Below are 15924 nucleotides of genomic sequence, written 5' to 3'. Positions count from 1 at the left end.
CGTGAAAGCCTCCACAAGCTGTGCACTGGAGCCTGGAGCAAGAGAAAACCCTCCTCAGATACGCTCCGGGCCCAGCTCGCCATTCACACTCTGACAGGCGGCATTTGCAAGTGCCAGGAGCAGAAGAACAGGGCCCATACACAGCAGTAGCCTCCGGGGTATACAGTCCCCGCTGCCAGCAACGCGTGGCTCAGGAAATTCCTGAGCTGGAACTGGTATCTTTATGTTTAAAAGCTTTTGACAGATTTTGCTGACATAAAATTGTATAATTGCTTTCAACATCCACAACATCCTACAGCAGTAAGTTCCTCAGGTTAACTAAACACTGCAGGCTCAGTGATTTGCATTTGCCACCTGATAATTCAGCGTGTTGCCCTACAGCTCCTGCACCCTGCCAAGCTGAGAATAAGCAATTATTTCTGAATCATTTTTCCATGCTGTTTATGACTGCCAAAAGATTACACATCCATCCAGCCTCTTCCCCTGCCCAACTACTATTATCCGTAATAATAGTGTCAGCCTTAGCTGTGAGAACGAATGCTCCTGGGGGCACTGAGGCCTCTGCCTTCTGCAGAGAACTAAGGACATTAATTTCCACCTCAAAGCATATAATCACGCAGAATTACAGAATCGTAGGATTGGAAGAGACCTGAAAAGATCCCACCATCGAAGGTGGAACAGGTTAGACCTGCGTCGCCCCAGACAGACAGTCACCCCATCTGTTCTCAGCGACCAGCCAGGCTGGAGACTGAAGTTTCCCCAAACTGTTTCAGCTTCGCTAGCACTGAAAATTTTAGTATTAATAAACCTGAATCTTCTATTCTGTAACTGAAGCCTTACTTCTTGCCCTGTGCATGTAAAGAATAGCTCTTGCCTTCCTCTTTCCAGCAGCCATTTGCATGTTTGCAAATTGTCATTAAATTTCCTAAGCCCCCTCTTCTTTCCCAAAGATCTCCAACCCAACCCAGTTTTCCTTTTAGATTTTGTTGTTTAGACCTTGATGATTCTCACTGTACTCATATTAATTTGCCCAGTTGATCCGCGTCTTTGACTGAAGCCCCCAAAAATCTGGATCTGAAATAGAGCCCAGCTGAGGCTGTACTAAGTGCCAGACTGAAGGATCATTTCACAAGTCCCACGGGTCAAACATTCTACTTTTGCACTGCAAGACGGCTTTACCTTCTGAAGCATCACAGCATTCCTGACTTAAATTCACCTTGTAAGCTACGATAACCCTCAGATCATCTTCTACAAAACTACCTGTGGTTATGCAGTTGATAAATACAATGAATGTATTTCCCTTGAGAAATAATCATTTTTTCAGACCGTATCTCCAAGCTGCCAACATCATTTTGGCTATAAAATGCATCTCGCCTCTTACCCACTCCCATCACATGACCAGATCAGGACTGAACACTACTTATAACAAAGTACGTGGGCAAGCAAAAATTTGCAGATTTTAAAAGAATACGTGAAAGTTTGAGTTATCGAGAATCAGGGTCTGAATCACCTCCAAAAGGCTCAACTCTAGTATCACAGTCATGGCTCATCATCTCTAATGAGATTTCAAAGGATATTTAAATCTGGACAGTTTGGCCAAACATCTGAATCTTCACTTCTTCACCTTAGCTGACAACTCTGGCAGATAGTTTGCAGTGCTGCAATTCCTCACACAAAGGGGACGTGGTATCAGGGCCCATACGCTGAATACTTCAGATAGCTTTCATCACTTTATCCACAGTAGGCGAAAAATGGCATTAGATAAAGTGCTGCAGTTAGCAGTGACTTCCTCATGTTCTTGTTATTTTCGGCAGCTCTGGTATTGGTACAGTTACACCAGCAGTTTTGCCATGTCACTTCTTTAAAATACCCCTCCAACTATTTTAGTGCAGTGCTGATGACTAACCTAATGTCCTGCAACATATCTCCCAAAGTTCACTCCAAGCAAACTTCCCAATAGGGGAAGATGCAGTGAGGGCAGCACACGAGACATGGGCAGGCAGGATTACTGCATCTATTCTTATCCTGGGACTTTACACAATTTAGAGGAGGTTTCCAAAGTTGTCTGCAACCCATATTCCCAGTCTGTAAAACTGCGTTATTAAGAAGAACACCAAACTCCTGATTCAGAAGTGAGACGTGGCCTCCCAAGAAAGGTGGCATTAGCAGTTAATTGGCAACTTTGGAGGGGTAAAAATGACATTAGCACATCCTAGTTATGTGAGCATTCAACAAACATTAATGGATTTTATCCCCACAATATCTCTGTTGTAAAATTACCCTCATTATTCAGACTGGAAACAGAAAAGCAAGAAAATCAGTTGACTCAAATCTGTCAGCAAGGCTCAAGTAGAAGCCAGGTCCTGTGCCTTACACATTAAGAAATCTCAGGTAAAATAAAAGTATACAGATTTTTCAATTGCCGACATTTGCTACTCATCCAATCACAGTATCTAACACTTCACTAATTTAGCCTATGAAATTACTTTGATTTCTACAGTTTTACTCATCTTAGAGTGATATGCTTCTCACTTTAGAGTTGTTTTTCCAGGTGAAAACATTTCCCAAACTCACTTTGTCTGCCTGTTACAGATCAGCCTCACAGTCCGCGAGCTACATGAGAAAACAGTATCCTCTACCCTGAATATCAGCAGTGTGCAGGGAAGTAAGCTGTGCCAGCAGGCTAGAAAATAAAAAATGAGGCACAAATAGCTTTGGCACTTGGCTTGCTGGAGTAACACAGCGCTGGCGCACAGGGCCAGGCTGAACTATTAGGCTCTTACAAGGCGAGCCCATCGGAGCAGCACCTGGGGACGGTACAGCTGGAGGTGCCTGCGCTACGTGCCAAGCGGCAGCGAGGCGAAGACGGGCACCTGCAGCTGCACCGGCCCGCTGGGGTAGCGCAGAGTGGACAGGCACGAGCACATACGCCGAGAGCGGCAGACGAGTGCGCGCAGCTGCGTGCCAGTGCCTAGAAAGAAAACAGATGAACGCACTCGAACACTGCGCCTGCCTGAGCAGTTCCCGGGTACGGAGGCTCATAGCGTCGCCCTGGGCACTCGCGGAGCAGGCAACGTGCATGCACAGCTGGCGTGGGTACTTCTAGCAACACGAATTCTAGCTCCTCACCCTGGAGGAGGATCAGCCCCGGTTATTCAGCCCACAGGACGTGCCAGAAACTTTGGGAACTTCACAGATTTCTCAAGGTCCTACTGACAATGACCTAGAGGATACGTACATCTTGGAGACGGAAAAAAGAAAAAAGCTTTCAAAGGTAACGTTGGACACAAACTTCTGTAACATCCTAGCCACACTTCCAATTAAAGGTCCTCACTGTGACTACAAAATTGTCTCTTTCATGAAACTGTGCCTGGTTTTAAGCCAGTCAGAATAGTCACCTGAACTCTATCAGAAATGGATCCCAAACTACACAGATCCTGTACCTCAACCTGACAGAGTTTGAACTTCTACAGAAGAGATCTTGGAGTTAAGCATCCATGCTTTAGGTACCATTCTTAAAAAGTGCTATTGGAGGAGGGCTTTGAAAGAGTACTAATTATTTAAGTGCCCAAATTCCCAGATGGAATTTCCAGGCTAGAAAATTTCTGAAATCAAGCAAAAAAGATTGTCATCCAAAAATCAGTGACAAGCTTACGTGCAAAACAGTGTTCAGGTGGGAATGAGCAGCAAAACCTTCCAATCAAAATGCCTCACTCCAGGTCTCTGGAAGCTTTTAACGTGCAAAGCTACCAGTCTCTGTAAAGCTGAATTCGCACAGAAGAGCCTTTTTTTTTCTTTTTTTTTTTAAAGTCTTCTTCGGTTCAGTGGGAAATTTCGCATGGTTCAGCAGATTTTTAATAATTCACAGTCAAGCAACTAAACTCCTACTGGATATCAAGATATTAATGCACGGTACCTTGTTGAGACTGCACAAGCAAGACAGGTCCCTCCCAGAGTATCAGCGGCGCTGGGCTCGGGCTCATCACAGCGAGCTGCTCCGCTCCCGGGCGCCTTTGCGGAGCTGCCTCGGCTGGTCTCGCGCAGGCTGAGCGCTGAGCCCTGATTCACGATTCCGGGCTCCAGCCATGGAATGCAGCCGTTGAAAACCCAGAACTATTTTTACCCTCGAGCAGTCGCAGTATTTCGGTCCCACAGAGACTTCTAAAGCTCATGCCTTTCCCTAAACATACACACACGCCCTCAAGCCAACCAGCTACGCGCACGGTTCACTGGTATTCCGTGTGGTTTTTGAACTGCCCAGTTGCTATCAACAGGACAAAGTGCTTCGGACCCCGGCATTATTGTCAGCCCTCAGAAGTCAGACATTTGATCCCAGTTGTCAAAATTAGAAATTCCTCAGAAATGCTTTGCTTCGGGAGATAAGATTAGCTCAGAGCAACGACCGTCTATATGGTTTGTCTTGAAAACCACCAATCCCAGTCTGCATTTAACAAATGTGGAGCAACATCTTCAGCTAACTGACAGATTGTAGACACAAATAAAATCGCTGCATGCCTAACCTTTACTTTTAAGGAAAACACAGCCATAAGGCCAAGGCAAATCCCCCAAAATTCACAAAGCAAACAATGGCTTTTTATATCCAGAAATATAATGGATTGTCTGAAATTAATAATTAGCATCAAATCAGAGCTAGACATCTCAGCTGACTTTTCAAGATTACATAGAGGATACTGACCACTAGAAACTTTTACAGCTGGGCTGTCTTGAACCTAATGGAGCCTATGAATGTACTTCAGAAAGAAAAAAACGGAATGTATTCTTACTGTAGAGGGATAAATAACAATAAAAAAGAACATTTTTTGCATAATCCACTATAATCAACACAACATACAAGCACTTTGGCAGAGAACACCCCACAAAGAAGTGCAGAGCCAGACATGCAGAACAGCCCAAATTCCCTAGGAACCAACAGACTCACTGACTTGTTCATGTGTAGTTTTAGACAATGAAAAATAACTGTAGACATTTCTGAGGAATTTGCTGTAAAAAAAAACAAGAGGCAAGATACAAAACTGAGAGAATTACCAAAAATAGTCACTTCTTATTAATCTTAATCTGTGGAAGCATCTGGAGGCCTAGGTAAGAAGAGCTCAACAGTATCAATCACGTCCTGCAAAAATGGCCGAGCCCATCTAGAGTTTTGAGGAGGGGGAAAGAAACACCATGCAAAAGGCAAGACTGCCAAGTTCACAGGAAGGGAGTTAAGATCCTCATTAAGCAGCAGATGCCGTAACCTACCCGCTTCCTAGTGAGTTTTAGAGGCAGCGACCCATTTAACGTTCCTTCAAAGAGCAGCTACAACGTAACCTTTTGAGTAACACCTGGTGTTAAGGTACTAAAATAAATTCTTGACCAGATATGCTCAATGCCCTAGCAGTCCGCATTCTGGAGATATTCCTTTTATGAAAAAGTAACACAGTAATCAGAGGAATATTTCTCTGATCACTCCCAGCTGAGCATCTCTGGTGTCGTGTGGACTCATTCTGCAGCTCTGAAAGATGTGGCCCTTTTAAGTGAGTCCTGTGCTGGACTCACTTCTGAGCTGTTTCGTGCTCTCAGCAAGTCTGTTAAGAAAGCGTAGGGAGCACCAGAAAACAGCAACGAAGGAGGGACCGCAGGGAATAAGGGCACCACAATTAAAGCGTGCCGAAGAACATGAAACATACCTTAAGTGGGCCAGGATCTGACAGCAACGACCTGAGGCTCAGAAAAGGTGCTAAATAAATAAAGAAGCAATATAAACTTGTAATGTCCGCCAGCCTGAGCCACTTTAACCTTGTGCTGTGGGAAATAAAGCAGAAGAAATGCTGTTACTGTGAATTTGTGTCTCCATGCGGGATTATTCCCAGTGAACAGGCCTCTGCTATTTCTGCAATGAGCTGACTCTCCAGAACTCCCTTTCAGTTGCAGCGTCCAGCCTCACGCTTTCTATCGCTTTCTAACTAAGAATTAGGAAGTACAGGTTGCCTGCCTGCTAAATACTTACCGGTTGCAGAATAGGTAGTGCCTCATGTTACTGGGTCTCACAAATAACAGAAGGCATAAGAGGCTTCCTGGTACAAAACTAATTTCTTTCCAGTAGAACATTTAAAGTTCGCATACTATTAAATAGAATCCAAAGGAAAAAAAAAAAAAGCTTTATTAATACAAATCAGAGGCCATCTCATCATAGCTCCTGCTGTCAATACCTTATATTTAACAAGCTCCAAATTTTGTGAAAAACAGGAAGACAAAAGCCAAGACCACCTCCCTGAATTTTTAACCTTGCTCTCCTGGAGGCTGCTGACACCAGAGATGAATTATCCACCATTCTCCCAGCAGAATTCACTGGTTTATACAGTGATGCTAAGGGGTGCAAAGACTGGTCAGGGGAGTGTCTAAAACTGGGATTAAAATATAAGGCCATCTGTGAGGGCCTCCATGTTTGCTGATTCTGAGTTTAAAATATTATTTATGCATTTGTTTTTAAAAGAAAATCTTTAGTGGCTTGGGATCAGTGGTCAAAAACAAAACAAAACATGCTACCACACAAAGCCCACAAACAGTTTTTAGGTATCAAAAGAAGAAATCACCAAAAGTAACATAGCAGCACTCACAATTACCAGAGACGCCTTAACATACAAGAAAGGAGGAAGGAGAGGAAACAAACCACACCAAAAAGAAAAGTAGCAATTTAGGGTGTAAAATTTCAAAAAAAATTAAGTTATTTTTTTCTTCCAGGAAATACAGACTATTCATCTCACTTTTGAAAATTAGGACAAGGTGAGGCATCTTTTAAGACATTTTCAGGCACAATCAAAAAAACAAAAAAGTGATTTGCAATTTTGGATAAGAGCTCTGTTCCCTTACTGAAAGGAGGTGTGTTGTAAGCTTAGCTCTCAAATTGAAAATGCCTTTGCGCTTGCATGAAGATAGAAACCCAGCAAAAAGATACCCACAAACAGGCACTCATTTCTTCTTCTTCAGCAGATTCAAGTGCCAGCGGTCACAACTAGTTGTCATCATCATGCATCAGAAATGCACATACACTAGAGAGACAAACAGCTGTGTAGCTAGCAGAAGCCAGGCGGGCAATCACAGCATAGGACAGCTGCTAATTGCAAGTTTGGCTAATTGCAAGTTTCATCTGCGTTCATGTAATTTCAACATTGCACTCAATGCTGTGAGAAGTCTCATCCCCTTCACAGGGATATGATATTTACAGAATCAGCCCAGTTCAGGTGGCAGAGACCAGGAACCAATTTCATCTGTACTGATGCAAATCCAGAGTGCCAGCAAGGAAAAGCACAAGTTGCAACATTTGCACTTATTCCTGTTTCCAGGAGGAGGAAAACTGCAAGCAATATCTTTTAGCCTATGCTTGGGGCTTGCACTGATGCAGCCACATTGCTTGAAAGCTCCTAAGCAGAATCAAGACACTCAAAAATTACCACTCTATGCCTTGTTTCATCTACCATCTCCTAAACCATTTGCTATGGGCTACTTCAAACAAGGATACTGGACTAGATGGAATTTTCATCTGACTCAGAGCTGCTTTTTTTCAGGAGCACAAGACCTGAGCTCTTTTATATATAAATTATCTCAACTTGTGGGCAAAAAAAGAGGTGCAACTATTGGCTTTAAATGTGCCTGTAATATTAAGGGCACTCGCTGTGTGTGTGCAAAAGAATTGTTCGCTAATGAAACCTAAGGGCCTGTGTTTGATGCTGTTGCATATGTTAGCAGGAAAGCTAAATTCTACTCGCAACAGAAACACCAAAATCCCTGCAACAACAAAATGCCAAATCAGCAACAGAAAATGCCAACGTTTTAAATTCAATGCTGAATCCCTCTTACCTTCAATTTTGGCTTCTTTTATTGTTATATGTCATTTGTCAGATAAGACAACTCTTATTTGATGCACTTTCATTACAGAAATTCTTGTAGACGCTTCCCCCTAAATTCTTTCTTAGATCACAGGCTGTTCTTTCCCTCTCTTTGTTTTTTCTCTTTCTTAATTTCACTCTACTACACCAGGAGCTAAAAGGACAATCTCTAAAAATATATACACAAATAAGGAACATCGTAGCACCTACTGAAAAAAATTTCCTGTGTTACTACATTCACATAACAGCTCCTAGTCTGATCCCTTAGAACGCAAACTGGCAGGAAATGGAGGACCAGCTATGACCATGCCAGGACAGTAGCATAAAAGCTCAGCCTTTTCACTTTGCTAAATGAAATCGGACATGCAGCATTCAACAGAAAAAGAAAATTGCTCTTCTCCTTCAGCCTTTTTAATTAAATTTGAAACAGCATATGTAAGAAATGCCATTTAGCTTGCACGAGTTGTACCAAGGGCCTCCTTTATCACAAAGCCTACCTTTACAGGTAGCAGTGTTGTCCACATTGAAACATTTTTCAGCTTTTCCAGGCTTTCCAGAGGGGAAGTCTAAGAACCTGACACACTTCTTTGGTGTTTGGGAGAATTGGTCATTAGCTCAGTGTAGAATTCCCATATGCCAGCTGTTCCCCAGATAAATCCAGTAGAATATTTCATATCTCACCAGGACCACCACACACCTTGGAGTCCTAACCGTGTGCAGGGTACACAGTAAGCACAGCAGCATGCAGTCAGCCCAGTATTTTTCAGAGCAGGCTAGAGGACAGCCTGTGTTACTGTGCTAGCTCAAAGCTGCCGCTGTTTGTGGCTTATAGGCTATGCTTCTAAAATGGGGGATCTAACCTCCTCAGCTCTCGTCTGGCACAAGGCACTCTTATCTGGAAAAGCTAAATGGCATATGTACATTAACAGCTTACACACAGGGACCAAGCAATTGAAGGTGTGATTAAAGGAGAGAGTTGAGCCTTGGTTAATCCCAGTGGGACATCTGTTATCCGATGGAACAAATCTGGAAAGGGTATCTTTCCAAGAAGAGAGTTTGGTCCCACCAGCACTACAAAATGCAACACTTACCACCCAAAAAAGAAATCTGAGTGATGTATCCAATACTGAGCCAGATTTTGCAAGTCTGATCACCTAGAGATGGGATTCAAAAGAGATCCAGTAGCAGCAGCCCGCTAAGGCGATCGCATGGGCAGCTGCTACCTGGAGAGGTCAGGTCCCTGGAAAGGGGCAGCCAGTGGGAGAGGCAGATACGGGAAGGAGCACCTGAATGTCTGAATGTCAGTGCACACCCACTGCATGGTTACAAGTCCTGGCAGCCTCATTTAGACACATATTGCAGCTACCAACAACAGAGCAGCTTAAATGCTATTTCTTCTGACATGTATGCATGTACATGCTCTTGGCTTCCAAGCCTTTGCCACCCGCATCAAAGTATTTCTAGAAGACAATTTCTGAAAGTCCTCATATGTCACAGTAACTCTCCACCAGCATTTTCTTTTAAGTTTACTGATTCTCAGAGCTGGTCTGTTTTCTCTAGCTCTGGCAGTTGACTTACTAAAATATAGTACTTCTCCCTGAAAATCTTTCTCATATACATCCTTAGGCCAGCAAAGCTACCAAAACACTGTTACTAATGTACTCGTAGTAAGCACTTAAGGTGGATGCTTAACCCTTGCAGGAGTCCATGGGCATCATGCGCCTAAGCTCACTTACACACCTTGCAAAAGCCGCTGACTGGGGGGCAGTAAAATAAATATACATCCAATTCCTCTGTGATACCTTCTTTGGAAAAAGACATTGTTTTCACAGGAGTGCAAACACCTTTTTTTATTTCTTCCTAAGTTATCTGCACAGAAGGCTAGGGATTCAGAAAGGCACTTCAGCATATACTTAACTAAGCAACTAAATAGCCCCATCTTACAAACACGAGTCACAACCCTGCAAAACAAAGGTGAGAATCAGGGGACTCTGTACAGCTGTCTGAAGAGGTGAGCCAATGTTACGTTGCATTTTTCCTCAGTTGAGATGCAAAAGATACCCAAAGATTAAAAAAAAAAAGACTATTTCCTGTTACACTGGCTAACTGCAAATGGGAATGCTGCTCTACATCCGAGGCTAAAGCGCTTTCTTTAGTACAAGATAAATGAGCATTCTCTATGAGTATTTGCAGCCCGTTATTTCTGAGGCACCTGCACACTCAGCAACATGCTAAGCGAGATCTCCACAGAAGTTACAAAGATCATAATGCCGCCCTGTCCTCAGTGAGGTTCTTGGCCTCAAGAGAAATGAGTTATTCTCCCTTTACTCCAGAACACACAAACACAAAAAATAAAGTAATATTCCTGCAGATCAGCAAAATAATTTCCAAACATACATGGCTTTCCCTCCACTTACAAAGCCCATTAGGGATCGATGAAAACACGCCAACGAATGTTCAGCCCTTATTCTGGAGAAATAAGGAAGGAACAGAATCGACAATAATGAAAGCTGGAGCCATCCAACGTTGAAGTTTCTGCTACTGAGCCAAGACTCAAACTGAGATCAGAACTACACTGAGATGAATGCCCTTTCCCACTGTGTGGACCATAAGTGAACAGCACTAGTCAATTTGCCATTTGGAATAAAATAATTCTGTGTATTTTCTTAACTAGTATTGTTCCATGATTATCACAGAGGCTGGTATCCATCTATTTAAATTTTCCTTAAGTTCCCTGGCATTTAAGAAAGATCTATCAACTGCAACTTCTGTCCCTGCTTCACAGTTCAATGTTAACCTCTGCACGCCTGATTCCTTGTAAACACCAGCTTTTCTTAAAACTAGTAATTTGCATCAAAGATGCATCACTGTGGGGAGTCTTCAAGCACCGCAGATTGGCACTCCAGCCCCTTCTGTGAAAAGCTAGGGATTTATCCCCACCGAGGATTGAGCCGGTGTATTTAAAGGCTATGAGGATCATTAGGCTCTCGTAGTTTGCATCACATCAGCCACTGAACTTTGCAATCCACAGCCAAACATTGGATCAAGTGTTTCTTGAGAGAGTGAGATGCATGGAAAAATGACAACAAATGAACATGGAAGCAATGTAAAGAAGGCAGATAAGAATGTGAGTGGATGTCATAATCACTGCCTACCTTTTGCTCTGTAATATATAAAGACTCACTGTCAAGATTTTCTATTAAACCTTTACAACACTAAGATCTCAATGTGCTGGAAATAACCCAATGAAATGCATTGGAAAATTGTTAAGCCATAATCATTTTAGCTAAGAACATCATATTTATGACAGCTCCACCATTTTCATTACAGCTTTGGCAAACATGGAAAGCTTTTTACTCCCCATTTAACAGCTATTTTTGTAGAGACCAGCACTGCTATTAATACTACAGTATTAGAGGTTCTGGCTGCATTTTAATCAGAGCTAGTCTCTCCTTGTTTGTCTTAGGGAGAAGAAGAAAAGGTTGTGTCCTACCAGTTTGTCTGGCTGCTGCTGTGAGAGTATATAGGGAATTACCCAGAGTATCCATCTGCATTCTTAACAGCAGCACAAGACTAAGACAATTCTATGTCTGGCATTTAATTCACAGATTTCTTCTCAAGGTAACAAAATACCAAACCAGGTAAGTGAAACTGAGGAAACCAAAGACAGAAAATACAGCCATCTCTGACTTACGTTTTACATCTGCTGCAAACAAAGATGAGGCTTGCCTGAGTCCCTTTTTAAATGGGACTCAAGGTGATGCTGGAGCCTTGTTGCTGTCTATCTGTAATTTCCTTTCTGCAATTGCCATTCGAACAGTACCTCTCAACCCAGAGATCCAGCTCATGAGCAGGCCATGCAGTGCTAAGGGATCCAAAGTCTGAGCACTGACAACCAAGCCAGAGAAAAAAGTTAGCATTAAGGTCTCCGCCTCCAGTACCCCTGCTAGAGACCCTTAAATGATAACATATGACTTCAGATCTACGCAGTGCACAAAAGGAGGCTCAGTAATAAACAAACTCCAAAATTAAGTATTCTAAAAGGAAGGAGGAAAGTTATTTGGAACAACAATTGTTGATTTCTGCACCTTAGCTAGAAATTATTGGTGACATTTACGTTTAAAGCATCAGACGAGTAATCTTATTTTTGTCCTAGTTTGCCTCTATTTGTTCCCTAGAGCCCCTTCTCATATTCTTCCTATGGCTCTTGGTAGTAACTTCAAAATATAATATACCGGAGCTGGTGCGTATGTATTTTTTTAGCCTGCCTAGTGCATACACTGTAGTAATACAAAGTAGTAACAATACAACCAGTTTTAGGATCACTGATTTGCAAACGTCCTTCACAATATGTTATTAAGCCCGAAAGTATGCTCTTCACTCTGCTGTCACAGACATTAGCGACCAGATGACTATGGTTATTCCACTGTGTTTCCAAAATTGGCAACAGTTGATCCATGGCTCTTTTTTTTTTTTTTTTTTAAACCTACAATTCATGAATGACCAAGATTTCCCCACAGATTCATCTGAAATATTTACAAACGCATGATTAATATAGGCATGCTTTGGTAAGACAGGCAATTCCACGTAACCTGCAGCTCCTACTCTGCGGGAAGCACGTATTTTCAGACGCCAGGCTGCCGTTGTAGACGTTTTCCGAGGCAGGCCCCTCTGTCACGCTGGCATCCCACAACAGAGACAGTTCTGATAACTCTGCATTATCCCAAACAAGTAACGACGAGGAAAACAAAACATCCAGATCAAGACAGGATAGAAAAGCATACAACATCTATGGGAAGGCAAGATACTCACCTCTGTTTCTGCCGCTTGCTTATGCCTTGCAATATCTTCTATGGACACCTGTGTAAAAATACAGAAAAAGATTAAAAAAAAAAAAAGAATTAAGACTCCAGAAATAAAAAAAAACAAGCCAGATAAGAAAATCCAGACAGGTCTGAATATATGTTTCAGTTTTATTCACCTGAATATGCACACTGAGGTGAACAGTACTTGAAAAAGTAGGTATATGGTAGGTATAAGCAAGTCCCCAGTTTGAATTTGTATAAATTATACTATATTTCCAGCTCTATTTTGAGAATAACCGTAGTTATGTCCTCTGCTGCATCCTGTAAGTGATTACAGTTACAGTGGATACCTCGGATGGGGTGGGGGAGTCGATACCTCCGTGCCTAACGCAGATGGTGAGAGACACGCAAGGACCACCACGTTTTACAAAGCTCCTTTATTTTTGAGACTTGCTTAAAAGGCTGAACCCCTGACCTGAAAGGCTCTTCTGGCAGAAGTCCTTCTATCTCCATGTGCTGAACCATAGGAATCCCAAATTAAGAAGAAAAGTGGAAAAAGATGACACTGGTTTGTTTTTAAAACACCACATTTTCACCGCTAAAAATAACCTGCCTTAATAAAACCAGAGGCCAAGCCCCAAACGCCCTCAGGAACGCTCTGCAGAAGGGAACCGCGTTGAAGCGCCGCTCTTCCCCCTCATGGTTTGGAGACCCCTTCTCCGTACTGGGCGAGGGGGGTACGCGCAGTGGGCGCGTGCAGCTCGCAGATTCCCGCCTTGTAAAAGAGCACAGTTCCGGCAAAAGAAACTTGAGGGAAGGGGTCAGGCGGACATGGTGCGACAGGCGAGCCCGGCTGAGGGGAGGGGAGCGCCGCGGGGCGCAGAGCCCCCAGGCACCAGGGCGGCCCGTGAGGAGGTGCCGCGCAAGGGGAGCCCGGCCACGCCGAGCAAGACCCAGGCTCTGCTGCGCTCTCTAGGCCTGGCCCCCTCCCAGGAGGGAGCTGTACCCCCATCCTCTGCGGGGCGGCGAGCGGCCGGGGAGCCCAAACTCACCCGCTCCCTGCAATGCTCGAGGCCGGGCCTGGGACTCTCTCCTGAGGCGGGCTCCTCCGCTCCCGCCAGCCGCCCTTCTGTGGCGGAGGGAGGCAGCGTGCGCCCCCCGCCCGTCCCTCACAGCAGCTGCTCCTCGTCGTCTCCTCAAAGGTCGCCCGCAAGCCCGGCAGTGTGAGCGGGTACAGCCCAGGGCCTCGGGATTTCCCCTCAGCGCCTTTTGGGAGCCACCCCGGTGGGAAGAGGAGACACACAGCTCAGGTAACAGGTTGATATGGGACTGGCAAGGCAAGAGGAGCAGGAAAGCCTGGGACCACCATGGCTGATGGCCATCAGCTGGGCTTATAGACCCACCTTCTCTGCTCTCCTGCCTTGGGTCAAGGATATTTTCACCTTGGCAGTCATGACCTGTCAGTCAGTCAGCAGCAGACACGGTTGTCATACTGTTGTCCAGCACGCAGTGAGGCAGAGCAAAGAGCAAATATAAAGGTTTTGCTATTCTTTTCATGACATTATAATTAGGGGATTATATGATACTCTCCTAAATATCGGCTTCTTTCAGACAGACAAGTTAGAAATACTGTTGACTGATCATGTCTGGCAAGGGTCATCTTCTATTAACCAGTGCTGCTATTTTGCATCCCACTAAAACCACTGCGAAAATCCCAGCCCCGATCTCCACAACACTGTCTCTATCAGTGGCTTCGCTACAACACCTCCCGCTCTACGTTTCTGCCCAGACATGGTCCGCACTATTTCACATTCCCCTCGGAAGCTGCCCAAGTGCGGCTGTACCCAGGCCAGGTGCTTTCGCAACTCTTGGTCTCGTTCCTCTCTGACAAAACACCGCACGGCCATCATTACTCAGCCCTCTGCACCATAAACCTTTGCGCAGCCTTTATTTTTCAACCCGAAAATACTTACTTTCATAGGAAAAACACAATGATAAAACTAACACCCACACGTGCACGAACACATAAACAGTAAAGACAGGACTGGAATCCGCCTGTCAATTTTGGCTAGTACAAAACTAAGTATGTTATATTTTAGAGACACTCACTTTTCAGTGTCACTTTTTCTAGATATCCTCAAATTCATAAGCAGAAAAGATGTACTACCCTACTGCTTATGCCCTTTTATACTTGGAAACACAGGTTTTTTGGTCATATAAATTGTATTTTCTAGTAACTATTTTGGCACCGTAAAAGTTTCACCTAAGCAGAGAATATCCTTTTTATTCTTAATTTCTTGTAAGACATAAGCATTTGCTTAAAAATCACCATCAGCAAAAAAGATTTTTTCAAACTGAAGTTATTATTGGATATATCTTATTCCTAAAGTAGAGCAAAAGCAAATTTTGGACACGGAAAACATGTCAATTTTCCTGTAAAAAAGACAAAGGGGAAAAAAGTACAGTCAGGAGAAAGCAGCTGCCCTTCCACTATCAGCATGGATTCAGATCCGTATTTTTGCTCTCCGAAGAATATTAGCACACTCTCAACAGACATTACTGCACATCCTATATATAAATTCTAATGTAAGTAGATACAATTGATACCCTGTCTTGGGACTGAAACAAGAAGGTATAAGCAATGTTGTAGCTGAAAAAGAATGGCATTGTACTGCAGAATTGGAGGCTAAAAATTAGCAGATCAATCCTGTCGCTGATCACAGACTTTCTTTCTAACCACTGTCCGACACTCGTCCTTGTTGGAGCTGGAATTTGGAGGGAACTAAATAATGCGCGGGAATGGCCTACGGGAGATAAGCCAGTGCACTTTTAACTTCTGTTAGGCTGGTCCAGGTTGTCTAGGCTGTCAGCATAGCTTAGCTAACCGATTCCAAACGCCAGTCTACTGCTGTCTCACCCCCACCTCTGAACAAGGGAAGCAAGTCTCTCACTCACCAGGGACAAGGGCTTCTCGCTGCACAAATTTTACAGCAGCAGGGGCCACCCACTACAAAAATGTGAAGAACCAGTGCTCTCAGGAGGCATGCTTTCTACTTCTTTATTTCCACAAACAATAAAAGTCATTGATAAAACTGAGGAAGATGGCCAGAGTTCTGCGTGAAACATGGCCTGGTATGTAATTAGCAAACCAAGAGAAAGCATTCAGAAACAAATGTACAAAAATCAGCTCAACCACCTCCAGCAATGTTCCAGAAGAGAAGCAAGAGGTATGC

At 43.7% G+C, this 15924-nt stretch overlaps 1 protein-coding gene across 11 annotated transcripts in view; it reads right to left on the bottom strand.

Moving 5' to 3' along the window:
- TSPAN4 (tetraspanin 4) overlaps positions 1-15924 on the bottom strand; it is a 448984-nt gene that overhangs the window by 234935 nt on the left and 198125 nt on the right. For all 11 annotated transcript variants that reach the window (XM_067295983.1, XM_067295981.1, XM_067295979.1 and 8 more), the window contains one exon: positions 12699-12746. The gene's annotated coding sequence lies outside the window, so the exon portion shown is untranslated. The remainder of the gene's footprint in view (positions 1-12698; positions 12747-15924) is intronic.

This window comes from Apteryx mantelli, chromosome 4 (genome assembly GCF_036417845.1).
Source record: "Apteryx mantelli isolate bAptMan1 chromosome 4, bAptMan1.hap1, whole genome shotgun sequence".
In the NCBI taxonomy this organism is placed as follows: domain Eukaryota; kingdom Metazoa; phylum Chordata; class Aves; order Apterygiformes; family Apterygidae; genus Apteryx; species Apteryx mantelli.
This window is presented reverse-complemented; position numbering and strand designations above follow the sequence as displayed.